This window comes from Heptranchias perlo, chromosome 2 (genome assembly GCF_035084215.1).
Source record: "Heptranchias perlo isolate sHepPer1 chromosome 2, sHepPer1.hap1, whole genome shotgun sequence".
In the NCBI taxonomy this organism is placed as follows: Eukaryota; Metazoa; Chordata; class Chondrichthyes; order Hexanchiformes; family Hexanchidae; genus Heptranchias; species Heptranchias perlo.
Genome location: NC_090326.1, coordinates 139,053,061 through 139,070,906, shown reverse-complemented (window position 1 = coordinate 139,070,906; position 17,846 = coordinate 139,053,061). Strand labels below are relative to the sequence as shown.

The 17,846-nt window shown below is 46.1% G+C and overlaps 1 protein-coding gene across 4 annotated transcripts in view; it reads left to right on the top strand.

The window, feature by feature from the left end:
* LOC137344561 (partitioning defective 3 homolog) overlaps window positions 1–17,846 on the top strand; it is a 735,052-nt gene that overhangs the window by 171,039 nt on the left and 546,167 nt on the right. The gene's annotated exons all lie outside the window — the stretch shown is intronic.

Genomic DNA, 17,846 nt, shown 5'->3' with positions numbered 1-17,846 from the left:
GAAAAGCTGGTATCAGTAAAAGTGACCATAAAGCTGTCAGATTGTCATAAAAATGGCAACTAGTTCACTAATGTCCTGGAGGGAAGGAAACTTGCTGTCCTCACCCTTATACATGACTCTGGTCCCATATCAACGTGGTTGACTGTTAACTGTCCTCTGAAGTGACCTAACGAGCCATTCAGTTGTATCAAACCCTTTACCAGTGGTTCAAGAAGGTGGCCTATCACCTCAGGGTAACTAGGGATGGTCAATAAATGCCGGCCTTGCCAGCGATGCCACATCCATAAAATGATTAATTAAAAAAAATTGCTGGAAGCTGCCCACATTTCATTCATGTGTCACATGAACAGTAATTTAAGCTATTGGACTTTAGTCAAACTTGATAAACGATTCATTTTTGCTGTTCTCCTCGCCCTCTTCAAGAATTGTTCTCATTGATAGTATCAGTGAAAAGCTTACCATTTGTGGTAATTTCTCTCCTTAGTAACTAATTTTTAAAACTTAATTGGATTTTCACTAAACTTAGTTAAGAGACTTTCTCATTGGAATCCTTTTAGACTTTCTGGACACTATGTGTGCATTTAATTGTGTCTTTGACACTAAGTTGTTATCACAGCCTAAATGCTTTATGATATTTTCACCAAACTTAACAAATGACTATCATGTGACATGTCCAGAATCAATACTGTAAATGTGATGTGGTATGAGGCAAACAGAACTGGCAGGCTCCATCTTTGATCCCCAGTCTCTGCCGAATTCACTGACCTGTGTCAAGGCAGCAGTTGGAGTCTGAGAATTGGTTTCAGCGCCCCAGATCTCGGAAGGGGGAGGGGGAAGGGGAAAAGCAGCAGGGAATTGATACATTTTGGTAGGAAGAACGAGGAGAGGCAATATAAACCAGAGGGCACAACTCTAAAAGGGGTGCAGGAACAGAGAGATGTGGGGGGTATATGTGCACAAATTGTTGAAGGTGGCAGGGCAGGTTGAGAAAGCGGTTAAAAAGCATGCAGGATCCTGGGCTTTATAAATAGAGGCGTAGAGTATAAAAGTATGGAAGTCATGAACCTTTATAAAACACTGGTTTGGCCACAACTGGAGTATTGTGTCCAGTTCTGGGTACCGCACTTCAGGAAAGATGTGAAGGCCTTAGAGAGGGTACAGAAGAGATTTATTAGAATGATTCCAGGGATGAGGGACTTCAGTTACGGGGTTAGATTGGAGAAGCTGGGGTTATTCTCCTTGGAAAAGAGAAGGTTAAGAGGAGATTTGATAGAGATGTTCAAAATCATGAAAGGTCCAGACAGAGTAGATAGAGAGAAACAGTTCCCATTGGCGGAAGGGCCAACAACCAGAGGACATAGATTTAAGGTGATTGGTTCTTTTGTCAAAGGTGACATGAGGAAAAACATTTTCACACAGCGAGTGGTTAGGATCTGGAATGCACTGTCCGAGGGGGTGGTGGAGGCAGATTCAATCATGGCCTTCAAAAGGGAACTGGATAAGGACTTGAAAGGAAAAAAATTGCAGGGCTATGGGGATTGGGTGGGGGAGTGGGACGAGCTGGATTGCTCTCGCATAGAGCCGGCGTGGACTTGAATGGCCTCCTTCTGTGCTGTAACCTTTCTAGGATTATGAATTCCGATCTTCAATACTACCCAGTAACCTCTGCTTAAAATTGCGTGTGAATGTGGACATCAACTTTGACAAGTTTGACTTGGCTGTAATGCTCTCCAGGGTGAAATGGGCTGTAGACACTCATTGTCGAGCTTCACACCTGAGGAATGGTTACTGCGGTGACGTTGAGGAAGGCAGACGGTGCAAGTGAAACAGTATGCAGTTATGAATTGGCATTTGTGGAGTGGAGGAGAGAAAATCTGTGGATGGGGATAATAATGCATTGCAGCATGTATGCATTACATGAGACTGTTTCAGCAGGTAGAGTTTAGCAAGCTTTTATTTGGTATGCAGTAAATCTGGTCGGCAGTTCATGCTTTGGAAGAAGAGAATTAGTGTAACAAACAAGGATTTAAATGAATGCGCTGCTAATATTTTTAAAATAAGCAATGTGCCTTTGTGCACCTTTCTTATTTCACCCAAGGCTGTCTGAAAGGGCCATTATGACTCAGTTAAGAAAATTGAGTTACATTAAATATACAATACATGAACATTGATAGCGTCAGATAATATGTGTGCATATATTATAAATGCTAAAGGTTAATTGCTACTTTGTTGCATTGATTAGAGCTATTATCCATTGGGTTAATTTTTCCCTTTTATACCTTCAAAGCTAAATTGTATTTGAGACTCGCTTTACAAAATGAATGTAAGACGATCGTGACAGCTCTCATTCCTACAACATTATACATTACTCAGAGTCCTCATAATTCAATGAAGAACACTCTCTGTGGTGCTGTTGCTAAAAAAATGATCACATTACGCCAATGACAATCATAATATAGGAATGGAAATGAAGAAATGAGACATCAGTCTTCTCTCTATCAGGCCAGTGCACCTGTTTGTTCTGACAGGACAAATAACAGACCTGACACTTCTGCACAGACATTGATAAATGTGGTTAATGCTGGATCTTACTGTGGAAAATCAAGCATTACTCAGATGTCAGCATCATTATTAAACTTGCAATAAAACCACCTCTGGCAACTTGGAATCAGTGCTTTCCATTGCAGTGAGGTTTGATAATGCTCGCGGCAGCAGGCATCTCAGTTTAGTGATGTGCAAATACCTTAGATGTGTGTGTGTGTGTCTAATATATATACACACACATCTCTCTCTCACTGAGGTACATTTCTATATCTATCAGGTACTTTCACAAAATATGTTACATGTACATGAGGTGAATGATAAGTACATGAGCAAGATAAAGAAGCGTATTTGTAGCTTAGCTGCTCAGAATTTTTCATCATTTCTACCAATTGGTGGTTGATCGGAAAGTCTCTGGAGGATGGGGGTGTTGTTGAATGGTGGTGTGTGCTGCACTTATGATGCGCGCTGAATTTTTCCGTATCACATCACCTATTGTCTTCAAAAGAAATGTGTTTCTCTTAAATCAGACCTGGTGATCCCTCCATACGTTAATTGCATTGTTAGTTTGGGTAAGATTTTACCCCTCCCCAACCCATCCCCCCATCCCCCCCCCCCCCCATTAGTTAAATGTGTGAAAGCTAACTAATTGCTAGTTTCTCCACTAGATATGTTATTATATGTTAAAAATTTTAAAAATGATGGGAGGAAATGTAATTTAGAAATTGTTGTTCAATATAGATGAAATGAGTCACAAGTTGCTTCTCAAATGTTTTGCAATCATTTTGAATTTTTGGTGCTGACTGTACAGACAGCCATATAATTATTGTTGACCATTTAAATGAGGTGGAGATGCCGGTGATGGACTGGGGTTTTCACATCGTTCACCTGACGAAGGAGGAAGCCTCCGAAAGCTTGCGAATTTAAAATAAAATTGCTGGACTATAACTTGGTGTTGTAAAATTGTTTACATTTAAATGAGGATTCTGATTTCTGCCACTCGATTCCTTGGGAGTTAAGGAATATGTGATGTGATTTTATAGGTGGATGAATATCATCTTCTCCCTAACCTTTTTTCCCCTCTCTCTCTTCCGCCTTCCCACAACAAAATTATGATGGCCACAGTCACAAAACGTTCTTTTGTGGGGCTGAAGAATTACATTCACCAGCCATCTTGTGTCTTTAGCACTAAATTGCATGTATTGGAGCACTTTGTTACAGAGCCAGAAAGCAGCTTAGCTCTGTGATTTTAATATAAAGATGAAATTAATTATAAAAACCGAAGTTCACCCTCTTTACAGAATTGAAACGGCAACTGCTTCTTCAGGTCTGTACAGCAATTAAATTCCCATTCGTAAAAAATAAAGTGGAAGTGTGTGCATAAACACTTCATCTTAAACCCCTTATTCAGGGTTCTAAATATTTTATTTGGAACCAAATGCTCCCTTAAAAACAATTATTTCCCCAATATCCCCCCCCCCCAAAAGGGACGATGATGGTCAGGAAGGAGGTGAATGTTACTCATCTGCTGAATATTAAATCACCCTTTTTTTTTGTAATAGGCCTCGTTGGAGAATTGTTTTTATAGTTCCGGCTTTTCCTTGTTTCTCATCATCCTGTTCTCCCTACTGTGTGTGATAAACCCCTGCTGTGATGGCAGGTATCCAATCTGCTTCCAGGCCTCTTGTCAGCAACACTTTTGTCACTGGCTGCTTGGAAATGCACATTAGCCCAGGGTGGCTTGCCCTTTGATCTTCTCACCCTTCCTGTGGCGAAGCACCTGCCTTGCCCTCGACAGTACAGTTTGGAAGACAGACCTGCTGTGTGGGGAGTGGAGGCTGTGAACCATTCCATGCACAGTGTATCGTAGCTTCTGTGTACTGTGGCATCACATCCCCCCCCCTACAAATCTGCATTATTTTAATTTTGGTTCAAATTATAAGTATGCTATGAACTGAAAGGTCTGAGGAATTGTGGTGTGGAATAGAGGATATATTTCTGGCTTAATTAACGCTGATCATTCCCAAAGGAGTAAGTGATTGTCACTGGGGTTCTTCACCATGGAATAGAGAATATCCTCTTCTGTTTTCTGCAAATGGACAACCATGAGCTCGGAGAACATTAAGATTGCAAAGTTTCTAAATGCTCAGGGATCCTTGTATTGTATGTGATCATTTCTTCCTTTTCCCCCTCCCTCGTAGGGAATCTGTATTTGGGGACAACCCTTACCACTTCAGTTTAAACACTGTTGAGATGTTTTTGAGATCAAAACAAAAAGATATTTCCACTCAGAGCCAGATTAGGAATTCTTGGGGCACCGAGTCCAGTAGCTTACTCCCGCACAACCTCCTGAACAACTCCCCAGCACTCTTTCTCCCGGCCCCAACCCCCATCCATTAAAACACAAACATGTAGTAAAATGCATTAAGATACAGGCCCATAGAATGTTTATACACTGCACGGGTGCCCTGACAGGTGCCCCATATTTGTCTGGGAGCTTTGGGCCTGGGCCCCATAGGCCGGTGCGTTTATCTGCCTCTGCTGCCACCTCCACTAGAATGCCCAGAAGCATTTCTGCAACTCTTTCTGAATGTCCGCTTTAATTTCTAAGCTAGTTCTCACCGAAGTTGGGTACTTTTTCTGAAGAATTACAGATACAAAATGTATTAGTGAAGGTGCTGGAGGAGTGGTGTCTGGATTCAGTACTCTCTGCTGCACAAAATTACTGCTCTAAATTGGGGTTGATGGGCTATACCGGAAACCTGTTTCCACCCTGTTCAATTCTCAAGGATGGTTGGGGATTCCAAGACTGTCTGTACAGAAAATGTACCATAGAAGTAGTGCAAAGCAAATGACCATTTTGTGCTCTCCCAATACTTTGATGCATTTATCCAATATAGTAGCTACATACCATGGAGGCCAGGAAGTTCTCAGTTTAGATTTTTTGTCTGTGTCAAGGCAACAGGAATTGGACTCTGCACCGTTGTACATACTAGGGAGCAGGAGACTAGGCCCTGCTGCTGATGGATAGCCAGTGACTCTTGCTGGAAGCACATGTGAGAACGGGACCTGGATCGGGCTCAGCTTTGGTCAAAGATCCTGCTGATAATCACGATCTAGGGTCACACACAAGAACAGTACTCGAGGAAAAAGTCAGTGCCTTCAGGGGAACGGTGAAAATTGGCAGAAAAAGGAAGGGAGAAAAACCTTTTTGAATCTTGCATGGCTGAGTGTTCGTATATCAAAGGGGATTGAATCAGGACTTCTTTGTACAACGCCCTGAGAACTGTTCATTTTGTAACTATATCTGTGCTATGCAGCCAATTTATTCTCCTCAATATGGAAAATAAGGGCTAACCAGCTTCTAGGAGATGGGGTGGGGGTGGGGGGGGAGGGGGGCGGGGGGCGGTGGAAAGATGGAGAGAGAGTGAGAAAGTAAAATGCCAACAGGTGTTTGGTGCTATCCAGTGTGTGAGCAACACATTGGGACGTATTAGAGAGTCAGATAGGCTGCCGTGGCGCAGTTGAGAGATGGGGAAAGTGCAGTGATATACTTTTCAATAAAACATATTTTTGTTCCTTGCTGTGATGCATCTCTAAGCCAGCTGGTCCCCACTTCCCTTCAGAACAGCAGGAGATGTAGACAGGATAACCAAATTGTATCCATCCCACGTAAAGTAAGGGTACTTTGTGAAGATTCAGACATGTGCTTGCATATTTAGTGTGTTTTTTGATAATTTGCATCTTCTCATAAAGGAAGATACTTTTTCTGGGGTATGCTTCCATGGGCACTGGTGGATTCTGGCATTCTGTTCAAGAGGCCAATCTCTGATGTGCGAGTGTAGGCAGTAAGTGTTGATGGACTGTTTGACTATATAAGAGAGCATCGCTGGGAAGTATCAGTATGGAACTCCTACATACTCCTTCCTGTAGGAGTCACAGAATTGTCATTAGGAACAAGAACATTAGTAGATTTCTTCTTCTTTCTCCCTGTTTTTTCCTCCCCTGCCACACCCTGGGGACATTGAGTCAAATTGAAATGGCTCCAACTGCTTTCCTGGTTGAGATCAGCACAGACTAGGAATTGAATCTGGGACCTTTTTGATCTGTATGGCTTATACAGATCAGTTACCAGCTGAGTCACTAGAGGAGAACGTTTGTTTTGTAATGTAAACTAACTGTTTAAAAAAAAAACATTTATGTGAGACAAAGTACTGTCCCATTGTCTAATGAAAAAAAATGACTATCTATTTGTTTTTCTTAAAATCAGAACATTTTACACAAAAGGAGGTGCATTGCATGTAGTCTGTTACCTCCAGGACATTTGGATCATGTCACTGATACTGAAGTGTCCTGGAATGTCTCTGTTGATTGCTATGAGGGGCTTCACTTTGTACTGAACTGGGAGTTGGTGCAGAGCCACTGACATGGGCAAGTTTGCTAATTGGTTGGGTCACCTGCATGCTAGGTCTTTAATATTTACCGGGTCCCGGTGGCTCAAATCTGACAGGCAGATTCAAAGTTGCATCAATCGTTGCAGTCAATGCAGCTTCTCTCGGATGCCATTCTTAAAATAATGCCTGTGAATATTTTTAAACTTTTTTTTTCCAATTTTAATAAACTGCACCTTCCCCTCCTAATAGACTGTTTAGTATTTCGCAAAATAGCGCCACAGTTGTATTGTTTCCATACTTCATGACCGCAGTTAACTTTTGACGGTACCCAGGAAAAGTCCTTACAAAGACATTTAAAACTACAAAGGAGCATTTTGGTAAAAGACCAATTGTAATTTGAGGAGCCCCTCTGATGTTACTGTGACCCCCCCAAAATAAAAATAAATGTTACTGATGAACCTAGTGAAGCCAATAGAAATTGGAGGGAATTTTTCCAGTTGCATTTGGTTAAAAAAGCACCTTCAGCTTAGTCTACCATAATATTGAGCACTTCAATTACATTTATTTTATCTCTCCCCTTCCTCCCCCTCTGAAGACAAGTACTTTTCACTGGAGTACAATTCCTCTGGCACCAGATGGATTCCCAAAACTTGCCCAAGTGGTTATTCTACATGTATGAGCCCAGACAGTGACCGTAAGCAGGTGATTCAGTAAGCAGGTCATTCGGTGGGATTTATTGCAGCTCATCGTGATCCTCTCCTCACCCAATGTCCAGGCACACACTTCCAGCAAGGATCACGGGATAGTGACTGGGAGTGGGAATACTGGTTCATTTTTTTTCCCCCTCTGTGCAACCCAGAGGTGTTGAAGCCAATTGTAGCATCTTACTTGTCATCCTTTCTGAGATGAGTGAAGTTGGCACAGACCATAGGACTGGAATCTTCCTGGTTTGAATGACTCTGATGCTTATTGAATTAGCCAGCAGAGACATTGAGGAAAGATCACTTCTTTTAAAACAAAAACAAAACCCGTCATGGTACTGTGGCATGATTTATTTCCCCCCTCCCACTTCTGAAAGCATTGATACAGGTTGGAATGTAGCTCTCCAGTGCCCAAGTAATCTTTATTCATCTGTGAGCCTGGATCTTGAGTGTTGAGTTATTTGACTGATGGAGGTATCACTGTTCGATCGTATCTTCATTTAATGTTCACACTTGCGAATTTTCCAAAAAGGGGTTCACTGTATAGTAATCCCACAGATCTGCAGCTAAATGTGCCATCTTTCTTTTGTTTTCTGAATGTGGGTGATACTGCCAAGGCCACATTTATTGCCCACCTAGTTGCCCTGCGAAAGTGGTGGCAGGTCGCCGCCTCGAACTGCTGCAGTTCTTGTGGTGATGTGGTCCCACAATGGTGTTTGGTAGGCAATTCCAGGATGCTGACCCAGCGATATGGAAGGCATAGCGATGTTTGTCCAAGTATGGATAATGTGCAACTTAAAGGTGAAGATGTTCAGAAGATGTTGGTGCTCTGCTCTTTTTCTGAGTACGAGCAGAAGAGTTCAACTTCCAGCCAAAGCATTCCAGAAAGGCACGGATTCGACAAAATTAACATGACTGCTGTGCTCATGAGGAATGCTAAATGATATACTGCTGAGCAGATACTATTAGAGCTATCAGTCCAAAGTGAGTATAACTTGTTGGAATTGTACGTACTTAATTACATGTTACAAAGAGGAAAACAAGAATGTTAAATGGTTGTTCGATTCATAAAATTCAGCTGAGATATGTACCAGGTGTTTTTCTTGCTGTTTACATTACGACACAAGGAGAGAGGATAGATGCAGGCTGTTGAATTAAAGTTGCAGAGTGTGCTGTTGTCTCTTTTCATGAATTTCTTATTTTAACTGTATTAATACTGTGCTGCTTTGCCAGTCTAAGTTGGGTCTAATTAGTATGCATTATGAATGTATCTTCCATAATGAATACTCCTCCCAAGTCAGGTCTAGATCAATGTTTTTTATTAATGAAAATCTAGCTTTTTATTCATTTTTTTTTCTGCCTCCACATCTTCTCATTTTCTACGCAGGTTAAAAAATACACATAATTAGAAGAATTTGCATTTATATAGTGTCTTTCACAACCTTAGGATATCTCAACGTGCGTCACAGCTTTTGAAGTGTAGTCATTGTTATAATGCAGGGAAACATGGCAGCCAATTTGTGCACAAGGTCCCACAAATAGCAATGAAATAAATGACCAGATAATCTATTTTAGTGATGTTGGTTGAGGGATAAATGTTGGCCAGGACACAGAGAATTTTCCTGCTCTTCAAAAATGGTTAATCAGTCCAAAGATATTGCTGAGGAATGCTGCTTTTTCACAGTTCAACTTAATGTTAGCTGCTTTATTCTTATAGTTTTGTTACTTAAAAATCATTCCCTTCCATGCTATATGAAAGGCTAGTTGCCATCAGAACACAAGTGTTTGTGGTGTTTTGGGTTTGTGAGTCAATTTGAAGTGTACAAAGGCACTGACACAAGTGTCCGTTCTTCAATTGTAAACCCAGACAGTTCGTTTTAGATTATTTTACTGGAGGGAAAGGGGTGGGTGACATTATAGCTACCACTGCTGAGGGTGATGCTGTCCTTGTACCCGAAATACATACACAGCCTCTCCCGGTCAATTAGCCACTTGAAGTCCTGAAATGTAAAGCAGGGGAGAAGTTGAATTTGCAGCATTAGTTATACGACAAGGGCATTGGATTCAATAAAATTAACTTTGTAATGCTAAATGATATTCAATTCAGCAGAGTCTAATGGAACTGCCCAAAGTTAGTGCAATTTGTAGGAATCGTACGTAGCTGTATGTACTGTTAAGAGGGCATCAGTAATGTTAAAAGGTTGCTCTGTTCATAAAGCTGAGCAGGAAAATGTACTTGGTATTTGTCTTGCATTTTACATGATTACACAAGGAGAGTAGGGCAGGCTGTTGAGTTAAAGCGATAGGATGTGTTAGTCACATTTGATAAATTTCTTATTCAATTGTATTAATACTGTGGCAATTTGTTAGTGTAAATTTGGCCTAATTAACATGCATCACAAATGTATTCTCGACAGTTGCAGAATGAGTATCCCCTCCAAGTTAGGTGAAGATCAAACTTTTTTATTTTAATAAAAAGATAGGTTGGTTTTTATTTATTGCTGTTTCTTTCCTGTTCTGCTCATACATGGGTGAAGAAATGTAGATAAACACTGATCAGCACATGGACACATGATTGTGTTTGAATTTATGTAAACTCTTCATTATGACACAATGATTTTGAAATGTCAGAGTGTATGGGAGCTTTACTGTCTGAACATAATGTGCTGTTTATGGACAAATCCATGTCACAGTTACACGAATAGTAAACCCAAGAAGTTTGCTCAAAGTATTTAATATGGTTTTTGAGGTAGGTTCAAACAATATTACAGCCTTCAGGACCTGGTCTACTTTCCCAAAGGGCTCCCTCTGGTGGAGGCAAAAGACTTGTTAAAAGGCTGCAACAGGACAGTGCTATAATTTACCCTGTTCCAACTGCAATTCCAATTTTGCTTCAACATACGTTTTGGTCTGTTCAGATAAGGTCTGCTTAACCTCTAAGCTGTTAAACCATGCACTTGAAAGCGATGCACACTTTTCCAAAGCCAAACTTCCTCACATTTTTATAGCAGCCTGTAACTACACAGCTGCTGTCAAGCTACTTTAAACTCGGTTTATCTTGTTAAGAAAAGCAAGCAAACTCCTTTTACTTGCCAAAAGCAGTCTGGTTCAGTCTGTGTATTTTTTTCCTTTTGCTTGAGGCTTCTGTCCCTCCAATTCAGTCACATGTGTGCCATTTGTACACAGAGAGGGACATGCCATGTCTCTGCTGCCCTGTTAACTTGCCTCTGGAAGGCGTGCATTGAATGAAGTTGCCCTGCAGGGGTGACACCAGATTAATGCAATCTGTGTTCACTGAGCCATAAAGACTAATGATACTAATCTTGCACCCTTTGAATCTTAATTGCCAGGCACTCATCCTTAATCCTCTGCCTATGAACAACCAACCTAAACTGGTCCTCCTGCACTGGCTTGTTGGTCCCACTTGGTGGAGCACAAGAATGCCGATAGGATTATTAGGGGAACATTTAATACACAACCCTCTAAGTTGGTGTCCAGTATGGACCTAATTATGGACAAGGTTCAAAACGTTCAATTCTTGTTCTGTTTTAGTTAACATAACTGGCAGTACAACGGCCTGGAATTTGTGCTGAGTGCTGAATGATTGGCGCCTGCTGCTTATTTGATTTAAACTTAGCCACAAACTATCCACGGGCTTTTGGATGCCAACTTGCTGTAATGAGGAGCTGAAAAAAGCACAGCACCCTTCCCCGGGCATCTGTGAGCTGTGTGAGCAGGGCAAGGAACTGTGTATCTCCTCAACTAATCAGATTGAAGCATTGTTAACCAGCTGCGCAGACGCAGAACCAGGAAGGGTTAGTTAGAATAGTAAATTCATGTAAAATCAGTTACAGAAAGCGAAATAGAGAGGGTAAGAAATATTGAATTAAAAGACAGATAAAAGAGACAAAGAAAAAAATAAAAATGTAAACCTTTTTTCATATAAAGATGTCCAACAACAATTAAATTTTGAAAGAATGAGACTCCACACTTGAATTTTCAGTGCCAAAGAGATTGTTTGGCAGTCATTAAGTCTTAGCATGCTGTTAAAATTTTGGTTAGGCTGAAAAAACTGGACGCACTTTTTTTTCTGGTGAAAATAATTTGTTTCCAGCTGTGCTGTGCAGTAACTTAAGGCTGTTGCAGCCATTTGAACAGGGAGCCAACCGGCGATCTGTCCTTCCAGCGCAGCTTTTGGAGGAGCAGTCCACTTGGTAGAGCAACTTGCATATTTCCGCATTTGGCTGCACTCACCAGAAGTTGCCCTTCCATTTGTCCTGAAATAACGGTGAGCCCTGTTACTTAAAGAGCAAATTACGGACCAATATATATGCAGCATGTGTTCCAGCCAGGTAGAACATAGTTTACACTGCTTGGCTAGAACTTTGTCTGGTTTAGGAGACAGATTGCACATTCCTGGCTACATACATGCACAGAGCTGTCTCCCAAAAGTTAGAAATAGAGATGGGAGGGGAGAATCCCAGCTCTCTCTAGATTTATATTGAGGTCAGGTAGATTTACAGTGTGTCCAAGGGGGTCCAAAAGATTGCATGTGGTGTGAAATGGCACGACACAGACCCCACTTTGGAAAGTTTCACTGTGAAGTTAGTTCGGCCCTAACTCAGAATTTATACCGTTGGTGTAATGTTGGTGTGAAGCGGTTTGATGGTAAACTGGTCGTGCAAAGAAAGAACTTGCATTCACAACCTTAGGGCATCTCAAAGCACTTCACAGCCATTGAAGTACTTTTGAAGCGCAGTCACTGTGCAATGTTAGTTAAATGCACCCTAAGTGTGTAGAATCCCCCTCTAAACCTCTCTACCTCTCTCTCCTCCTTCAAGACGCTCCTTAAAACCTATCTTTTTGACCAAGCTTTTGGTCACCTGTCCTCGTATCTCCTTATGTGGCTCGGTGTCAAATTTTGTTTGGTAATCGCACCTGTACAGCACCTTGAGACGTTTTACTATGTTTAAGACACTATACAAATGCAAGTTGTTGTTGTTGAACATCTATGCAAGATATTGTAGCCGACACTGAGGACCGACATAGAATCTTTCCCTCAATAGGCCGTGAATACTAGGTCAATTGAGATTTGCCCAATTTTCCATCTGCTACTGAGCATTATTTTTATCAGTATATACTGCGCCCGAACTGGGGGGAGTTGCAGGCAGATGGTATTCTCGGTCAGCTGCCAGTGCTGCTCCTGTGTACCTCCGAGAGGTAATTTCAACAGCTGCAAAGTTCAATTTGCCTTCCATTTTGCTTTCGTGCCTTGCACTCACTCAGTGACCTGGCTGATTTCAGATACCTACCACGTCATGAGGGATACTGCTCCAAATCACTCATGACAAAATGCAGCAGTGAACTAAAGTGTTAGCACCACTGGACCTCCCTCAACCAGCGTTAACTTTCAACTACAAAACCACGGAAAACTTCCGTCCTCTTAGGCAACCCAAGTTTCATCCTATCTTCTACTGACCTGAAAGAGGAACTAAAGCTCAACATGGAAATAACAGCACAGAAAGATACCATTTGGCTGTTACTATCTTTTTCTATTTGTTCTCTGGATGTGAGAAAGGTGGCATTTATTGCCCTGAAAGCTATCTACTCTGATCTAATTTTCCTGCCGTTTCCTGGTAATTCTTTATATTTCCCCATTTCTAATACTTATCCACTTCCCTTTTAAATGATATTGAAGTCTGTGCTTCCATAGCCACTCGTGGTACAAGGCATGCCATGTTCTCATAACCGTCTTGTGTGTGGAAACAAAAAATTCTTCGAACTCCTCCCTTTTTTCATCTACAATCCTTTAATTAACTGATTCATCAACCAGTGGAAATAATCTTTCATGATTTATTCTTTCCGCATTTAGATTCCCTTTAACTATCTGCGTTGTGATAAATTGGAGTAATGTAGGAGTCTGCACTGCAGCTTAGCTTGTATCATTTCTTTAGTGATTTAATAAGCAGAGGTGCCTGCAGGATTTGAACCCATCTGCACAACTCCCCTGAAAGTTGACCAGTCCTTCGCAGCTTCAGTAAATCAACATTTTAAAAAAATTAGCTGCAAGCATTCATTTTAATTCTAAATGTAAATTAATTCCTCAAGAGGGAAGAACAATTTCAATTAGTCAAATAGGTTAACTTATCCAGCCCGTTCTGTCTCACTCTACCAGGTCAGCCACAGTGATGGATGTAGTAGTGAGCCCATTACATCTGGTACAGTACTGCATGCTGCCTGGGGAATAAGGTTAGCCTGCAGGTGGGCAGATGCCCAGTTGCTGTGTCACCATATACAAAATGGCAGCCTTGGCATGGTTGTAAGAACTCTGATAATTTAAAAAAATTATATTATGAACTACATATTTTAACTGGCAAGTCATTCTATAACCAGCATTGCCACATTAAAGCATACACCTCTGACAATGTCATCATTTTAATTGTATAATGTAAATACATTTGTTTATGAATACAACTGTTCAATCTGATTGCTGAGCTGCTCAGATATTTAACAAGCATTCCTAAAATCCAAGTGATTTAATCACAGTGACAATACGATTTTTTTTGGTGAGAGCAATATTCCTTTTCCTCTTCTCCCTATCCTTAATTGGGTCGTCTTGCAGTAAGCATCGTCCACAGCCTAGAAGGCAGAAAGGTCACCTTGTTGCTAGTCTCTGCCAATGCCATTCTGAAACCAGCAACCCAGATGTATGTAGGAGGGTCGAAGTGAGAATTTTCTTCTCTCTCCCAACATTGTGGTTATGTTTAAAAATGCAACAGTGTGAGTGTTCACAGGCAGAGCCCAACATGCCGCTACCATATGATGACCAACAATTTCAGTGCAGAAACCAGCCTCAGTATTCCTTCCAGATAATCTCTTGTCAACCAGAAAGGCAATGCAGTATTATGTATTGAGATGTTATTTACTGTAACAAATAGAGACTGTGTGTGTGTGTGTGTGTGTGTGTGTGTGTGAGTGTGTGTATTACATTCTTTTGCATGTGCAAACAGTTTGATAGTCATATTGTTCACATGTCCAAAAGCATGCAAACAACCTTTGGTAGTACATCAAAATAAGTTCCACCTGCCCTGAGGGTGTGTTAGGGGGAGGGGAAGAAAACTTATGGTTGTCTTTTTTTTATATACAAGTCTTGGGTTGGATTTGGAGTAGATTGTGGAATATATTTTCTAAAGTTGCCAATTGTGTTCCCCGAGCAAACTTGTGCCAGGCACAGGCATTTCTTTTTATAGAAACGCAAGTTGGAGTATTTTTTATTCATTCATGGGATGTGGGCATCTCTGGCAAGGCCAGCATTTATTTCCCATCCCTAATTGCCCTGGAGAAGGTGGTGGTTAGCCGCCTTGAACCGCTGCAGTCCGTGCGGTGAAGGTTCTCCCACAGTGCTGTTAGGAAGGGAATTCCAGGATTTTGACCCAGCGACGATGAAGGAACGGCGATATATTTCCAAGTCGGATGGTGTGTGACTTGGAGGGGAACGTGCAGGTGGTGTTGTTCCCATGTGCCTGCTGCCCTTGTCCTTCTAGGTGGTAGAGGTCGTGGGTTTGGGAGGTGCTGTCGAAGAAGCCTTGGCAAGTTGCTGCAGTGCATCCTGTGGATGGTGCACACTGGAGTGCACAGGAGTCTGATAAACTTAAGGGCAACGAATCCCATTAAATAGTCTTTTGTCAATATCAGATGGCATGGACATGGGTCCTCGCACGTCAAGGTCATGCTGCTGCCAGCGTGAAAATCTGAGTGATGGTATGGAATAACCACCAGTGCACCATCTCTCCCTCGCCCCTTCAAATTAAATCATAACACAGACACGAGCAAGGAAGGCAGTCATTGGAGTGGATCCCTGGGCTCAGGAGATTGTTAACTGGCCCAGGGTCACAGTTCAGGACAATCAAATACCTCAAATCTGATCTCTCGATAGAACTCCCCCTTCTCCCCTCCCGCCCCCCCTCCCCCTCCCCCCTCTCCCTCCCCCTCCCCCCTCTCCCTCCCCCTCCCCCTCTCTCCCTCCCCCTCCCCCCCTCTCCCTCCCCGCCTCCCCCTCCCCCTCCCCCTCCCCCTCCCCCCCCTCTCCCTCTGCTCTCCCCCCCCCTCCCTCTGCTCTCCCCCCCCTCCCTCTGCTCTCCCCCCCCTCCCTCTGCTCTCCCCCCCTCTCCCTCTGCTCTCCCCCCTCTCTCCCTCTGCTCTCCCCCCTCTCCCTCTGCTCTCCCCCCCCTCTCCCTCTGCTCTCCCCCCCCCCCCCTCTCCCTCTGCTCTCCCCCCCCCCCCCTCTCCCTCTGCTCTCCTCCCCCCCTCCCTCTGCTCTCCCCCCCCCCCCTCCCTCTGCTCTCCCCCCCCCCCCCCCTCCCTCTGCTCTCCCCCCCCCCCTCCCTCTGCTCTCCCCCCCCCCCCCCCCCACCTCCCTCTGCTCTCCCCCCCCCCCCCCTCTGCTCTCCCCCCCCCTCTCCCTCTGCTCTCCCCCCCCTCTCCCTCTGCTCTCCCCCCCCTCTCCCTCTGCTCTCCCCCCCCTCTCCCTCTGCTCTCCCCCCCCCTCCCTCTGCTCTCCCCCCGCTCTCCCCCCCCCCTCCCTCTGCTCTCCCCCCTCCCTCTGCTCTCCCCCCCCCTCCCTCTGCTCTCCCCCCCCCCCCCTCCCTCTGCTCTCCCCCCCCCCCCCCCTCCCTCTGCTCTCCCCCCCCCCCTCCCTCTGCTCTCCCCCCCCCCCCCCCCCACCTCCCTCTGCTCTCCCCCCCCCCCCTCTGCTCTCCCCCCCCCTCTCCCTCTGCTCTCCCCCCCCCTCTCCCTCTGCTCTCCCCCCCCTCTCCCTCTGCTCTCCCCCCCCTCCCTCTGCTCTCCCCCCCGCTCTCCCCCCCCCTCTCCCTCTGCTCTCCCCCCCCCCTCCCTCTGCTCTCCCCCCCCCCCTCTCCCTCTGCTCTCCCCCCCCTCTCCCTCTGCTCTCCCCCCCCCCTCTCCCTCTGCTCTCCCCCCTCTCCCCCTCCCCCCCTCTCCCCTCCTCTCCCCTCTCCCCTCCTCTCCCCTCCCCCCCTCTCCCCCTCCCCTCCCCTCCCCCCCTCTCCCCTCCCCCCCCTCTCCCCTCCCCTCCTCTCTCCCCTCCCCCCCTCTCCCCTCCCCTCCTCTCCCCTCCCCCCCTCTCCCCTCCCCTCCTCTCTCCCCTCCCCCGCTCTCCCCTCCCCCCCTCTCCCCTCCCCTCCTCTCTCCCCTCTCCCCTCTCCCCTCCCTCCCCTCTCCCCTCTCCCCTCCCTCCCCCTCTCCCCTCCCTCCCCTCTCCCCTCCCTCCCCTCTCCCCTCCCTCCCCTCTCCCCTCCCTCCCCTCTCCCCTCCCTCCCCTCTCCCCTCCCTCCCCTCTCCCCTCCCTCCCCTCTCCCCTCCCTCCCCTCTCCCCTCCCTCCCCTCTCCCCTCCCTCCCCTCTCCCCTCCCTCCCCTCTCCCCTCCCTCCCCTCTCCCCTCCCTCCCCTCCCCCCCCTCTCCCCCCCTCCCCTCCCCTCCCACCCCTCCCCTCCCCTCCCCTCCCCTCCCCCCTCCCTCCCCTCTCCCCTCCCCTCCCCTCCCCTCCCCCCTCCCTCCCCTCCCCCCTCCCCCCTCCCCCCTCTACCCTCTCCCCCCCTCCCCTCCCCCCTCTCCCCTCCCTCCCCTCCCCCCTCTCCCCTCCCTCCCCTCCCCCCTCTCCCCTCCCTCCTCTCCCCTCCCCCCCTCCCCCCCTCTCCCCCTCTCCCCTCCCCTCCCCCTCTCCCCTCCCCTCCCCTCTCCCCTCCCCTCCCCTCTCCCCTCCACCCCTCTCCCCTCCACCCCTCTCCCCTCCACCCCTCTCCCCACCCCTCTCCCCTCCACCCCTCTCCCCACCCCTCTCCCCTCCCCTCTCCCCTCCACCCCTCTCCCCTCCCCCCCTCCCTCCCCCCCCCCCTCCCCTCCCCCCCTCTCCCCTCCCCTCCCCTCTCCCCTCCACCCCTCTCCCCTCCACCCCTCTCCCCTCCACCCCTCTCCCCTCCACCCCTCTCCCCTCCACCCCTCTCCCCTCCACCCCTCTCCCCTCCACCCCTCTCCCCTCCACCCCTCTCCCCTCCCCTCTCCCCTCCCCCCTCCCCTCCCCCCCTCTCCCCTCCCTCCCCCCCTCCCCTCCCCCCCCTCCCCTCCCCCCCCTCCCCTCCCCCCTCCCCTCCCCCCCTCCCCTCCCCCCTCCCCTCCCCCCCTCCCCCCTCA